This window comes from Prosopis cineraria, unplaced genomic scaffold (assembly GCF_029017545.1).
Source record: "Prosopis cineraria cultivar Desert tree isolate PC_DT_omini unplaced genomic scaffold, ASM2901754v1 PC241, whole genome shotgun sequence".
Taxonomy (NCBI): domain Eukaryota; kingdom Viridiplantae; phylum Streptophyta; class Magnoliopsida; order Fabales; family Fabaceae; genus Prosopis; species Prosopis cineraria.
In genome coordinates, this window is record NW_026555568.1 from 24,053 (window position 1) to 29,586 (window position 5,534).

Below are 5,534 nucleotides of genomic sequence, written 5' to 3' on the forward strand. Positions count from 1 at the left end.
AGGTAACCTCCTTTACCCTTTGATCACCATATAAATAATTTCAGAAAAGAAAATAAAATTAGAGATAGAGCTCCAGAAACAAACAGGCCCAGTAAAAATCAACATCAAATATTTTCAAAAGATAACAATCACTTGATCTAGGTCTAAGTTGGATCAACCAAAATAAAATTAGAATTGGAAGAGGGGAGAAAGGCTACATTACATTAACCAAAATCAAAATCCAATAAGAAGCAAATGAAAAAAAAAAAGCCACAGCTAATGATTTCAAAAATAAGTATTTTAACAAAAATAAAAATAGAAAATGTAGATTGTAACATAATGATCGCTCTCACAAGTATACGAGATCACAGTAATAAATTACCCAGAATATTTCAGGTGTCGAACCTATAGAGAAGTTAATGCTTTTACTAATTTAAATAATTAATAATTCAAGAAAAATAGAAAAAAATGGATAATTTGATGAAAATATAAAGAATAAAAATGAATCAAGAAAACAATGATGATAAAAATACAATCACTTGAAGCGTTGGGTTTTAGGATTCTCCTTATAGATTGTTAATTTCTACCTTTTGAGTTGACTCTGATTAATTATAGTGACATCTATTCCTAAAGTATTCTAATATTCTCCAAATTATTAGTCCATTTTTAATTAGTGTTAAATTTGTTCCCACGATATCCAAGCAACTAATTAAACCGTAAAGCTATAATTTAAGTCACTATAAATTTCTAGAACTATCCCTAGACTAGTTATTTATGTCTATTTCTCTATATCTATATTCTCTCTTCACCTCTCGGTCCATCAAAATTACCCATAAATTTAATTAAATGGTAGCCAGTTATTAAATTAATATGAAGAATAAGAGAAATAAATATAATTAAAAAAATATTTATAAATATAAATGCAAAGAGTGAAAATAAAGAAAATAAAAAACTAGCTCCTTAATTGGGCTACATCCCTCCTCCAATTGGGTAATTTAGAAACACATAATCAAATCAAATAACACCTTTCTAAAATTCTCAATCATGAAAAATGATCATAGAGAAACAGTGAAAATTAAGGAGTAGAAAAGAAATAATTATGATTTGTAGAACTTCTCAACAATCTCACTTTCAACCTTCAAAATGCTCCTACAAGCTCTAAATATCTCAGAAAAAATTCTTGAGGTACTCAAATAAGTGATTCAATGACTCCTCTCTTGACGGAGGGATTATTTATAGTTAAAGTGGAGGCTTCTCCTTTTTTCCTTGTTGATGTGGGCCTCTAATATATATATATATATGTATATATGTATATATGTATATATATATATATATATATATATATATATTTTATCTTTTGCTATGCCATTCTTCCTTCTTTTGAAAATCACGTGTTGTACCCAGAATATTTAGTCTCTAAGATATATTTACATGCTTGTGACAATTGCTTCCTACGTTCCTGTCCTCTACGTTCCCTTCCTTTATATATATACACATAACTAGATCAGCTGGTTATATGCTACTACAGGGTTTGATCGATAATGATCCGGGTCACAAAAAGATATGAAAGGGTCTCTATCATCTTTCATATAGAGAATTATCAAGCCAAACGTCTCTTAATCTGACTTTCAACCTTCCACAATCCTTCTTCCTTCAGACTATCATAGCATAGCCTTCCTTTATTTTTCACTGGAGGCATAGCCATAGTAACACATAACTAGTATTTCCCTTATAGGATCATTGCGAAAATCATAATTTTGTTAAGGATCAGGTAATAATTCCCCCTTAATCCCTAAAAAAGAAATTACTCAGCCATACCTATTAATCTTCAATATTTGCAAAGGTAGAAATAATTAAAAAAATAAATAATTTTATTCATATAAGAAAGAGATCAGAGAATTTTGAATTTTTAGATTATAAGAGAGAGGCAAAGATTGAGCTTGAATTGAGTGTGTCTTGCCTCTGAACTTATAAGGCTTTATATAGGATAGACACACCAACACTAGTTACATGACTATAGTTAATTGAAGATAAAAATTAATCCTAATGATTACAAAAGAAAAACTTGCTTTTAACTAATTACAAAAACAAAGAAATAATTACAAGAAACAAAATTACTTTTGGCTATATTTTCGGCTTTGTCTTCCACTTTGTCTACCACCTAAAGTTGTCTTCAATTGTTAGCAATTACTTTTATCTTGCCAGCTACTTTTCTACCATTTTCTTCTTGTCTTTACATGTCAGCAGGGTTAATCCGGAATGTTCATGTTGATAGAAGGGTCTTCATAGTCTTTCTCATTTTATCTTCTTTCCTCACAATATTTACACTTATAATTTATATATTTTGAGAGTACTTGGCATATTTTCTTTTTACTTCATCATTTTTCATCTGATTAGTTCTTAGTCTGTCATACCAATTATTAAAGTTTCTTGAATTCCTACTATTTCTTCTAACTGAGAAAATACATGTAGTTGGTCCAGTAAAATAAGTCCATTAGGCTTTATCTACAGTTATTGTCATGTTGAGTTCTTGAAAAATAATATTCACTTCCTGTGCTCTGATTATTGAGATTTTATGTTGAAGGTCTTCATTATTCATAATGTCTTCTTCTTCTTCTTCTTCATATTTAAAAGGTCTTCTTGTTGTTCCACATTTAATCAGATTAATTGGAGGATAAAATTTGTCTGAAGTTATTTCAGCTATTGTTGAGTAACACCGAATATAAAATCGGTATAGAGTTACAATTTCAAAATAGTGTTTGGCAGCTTCTTTGATGAATTTTGGAAGTCTGGATATTTCTGACATGTCATTAAAGGGATATATTAAATGTATAAGGCCATAATTGAATAAGGACTTTACAAGTTCTGGATTTGTTCCTAGGTATACAATGACTTTATTGAAAGAATAATGGAAAACATATTTGATATTATTGGTTTTTGGAAGGAGAAAATAATTGGTCTTATTGATAAGAAGTTTAAGGAAATTATATTGGTATGTAGTTTTAAAGGATAGTGTGGTTACTGAACTTGGACTTTTCCTAGAAGAGGTAGAAGTAAAAAGACTATTCTGAGGTGTTTTAGTTTCTATTTGGGCTTTAGATTTCTACGCTTGTTTTACTATTTCGGTAAATGAAGTTATTAGACCAAGTCTAGTTGGGCTATGAGGCTGAAATTGAGAATTCGATGTTTGGGTTGAAACATCAGCTACTTGTCTTTTTACAAATAATGGTTCCTTAGATTTCTCTAAGGCCTCCACTTGTCAAAATATTCACCTTATTTGTGAGATAAGCTACTATTCCAGATAATAATTGAATACTGGTGTTTAGTTGTCCAACAATCATGCTCATATTCATTTTCAGAATATGTGCCTTCATAATTACTTGATCTAGTGGGGTCATTATTGTTCCTTTTGGTAAACCACCACCACCACCATTTGTCATCATACATGTCTCTTTTCTATTTGGCTCCATCTAGATGAACAATCAGCAACAAAATTATTTTTTTCTTTGATATATTTGATTTCATAATCATAATAAGGCATATCATATTGCCATTTAATGAGCATCTTATTATATAATTGAGTTGTTTTTATTCCTTTATTTAACCAATATTTTACTTGAGTATTATTAGTTCTTATAATGAATTTAGTATTAACTATGAATTATTGAAATTTTTGGACAGCTTTAATTATTGCTAAAAAATCTTTTCAATTACAATCATATCTAGTTTGAGATTCATTAAATTTTTCACTTGCATATCTGGTTATTACTTCTTCTTCTTTATTATTGATGTGATATAAAACTCCTCCCTAATAATTTTCACTAGCATCTGTAGAAATTATTTATATTACATCATTATTTACTGAAATAATTAATTTAAGTAAATCTTGACATAAAGTTTTTATCTAGTTTACTATTTTTTCTTTATCTTTATCCTTATCCCATGTCCATACTATTTTTTCTCTTGCTAATTTACTAACTTTACCTGTTACTTTTGATAAGTTGGAATATAATTTCTGGCTTAATTTACTAATCCTAAAAAAGATTGAAGTTCCTTTTTATTTTTTATTTCATCAAATTCTAAAATCTTTTTATTAATATGTTTTTGTAATTCTATTCCATTATTAGTTATATATTGTCCTAAAATCCTATCCTTTGTTTTCTTAGTTCAGCTTTCTTAGGCGATATATTTAATCCTTTTTCTTCTATTATAGTTATAAATTTTTCAAAGTGTTCTTCATGCTCTTCCTTATCTTTGGAAAATATTAAGATATCATTTATATATATGATAGCAAATTCTTTTATTGGCATTAATAATTTTATCACATATTCTTGAAATATATTAGGGCTATTATGAAATCTCATTAGTAATACATTCCATTTGTATAATCCTGCATATGTACTAAAAGTAGGATATTTTCTACTTTCTTTTTCTAATTTTATTTGAAAAAAAATCCTAATTTATAATCAAATTTGCTAAATATATTTTTTTCCTCTTATTAAGTTAAATAACAAATCTATCTTTAGGCTTGGATAACTATTTCTTATTTCTAATCCATTCGATTTTTTATAATTTATTACTAGTCTGGATTTTTCTCTTTTTTCTTCACTATGTTTGACTACTATCATAGCAGGTGATGAATATTCAGATCTACTTTCTCTTATTAAATCATATTGCTTTATTTCATTAATATACATTATAAATTCTTTTTTATCATTTTTAGCCCATGGATAAAGTTTATAATTTATTTCTTTATTATAATCTTTTTAGTTCTATTTTTTCTAAGGGTTTAGATTTTTTCCAATGAATTATAGGGTTATCATTATAATTTTCTGATAGTCTTTGTTCAATTAATTTTGTTCTTATTTCTTTTGCAGTATTTAATCTTTTTATTGAATTTATAACTTCATAATTGTATAAAGGTTTTTTATTTGATAAAAATTATACTTCATATTCTTCTATTTTCTTCTGAAATTTTTCATTTTTTTCTACTATAAGGTTTGGTTATTCTTATTTTTCATGCTTGATTATTACAAGGTATTGTAATTATTATTGCTTTTTCAAGCATATGTAAAGGATAATATTATTCTATAAAATCTATTTCTAATATCACATCACATAAATTATCATTATATTGATTTAACTTTTTAATTTTTAATTCATATTCTCCTACTTGTATCATAATATATTTTGCTTCTAATTCTATATAATTTATCTCTTTTAAGAATGGAAAAAAGAGACATTAATAGCATTAATAGGTAAAAATATAAATATACAAATAGCAACTATGTTAATAGAAGCAACCTTTTTAGGAAATGTAAAAAATTGGTGGAGAAGTAAATCTCAAGAATATAGAAAAAAATTAAGAAAACTTGATAAAAATTATGATAATAAAAGAGAATATTATGCTATGATCATAGAAAATTATCAAAAAGTAATAAGAAATGAATTTGTAGGAATAACACAAGATATAAATGAAATAACTAAATAAAAAGATGCTATAAAAATATTACATGAAATAAAAATATGTTCTTTAGAACCAAAATATTTAAATG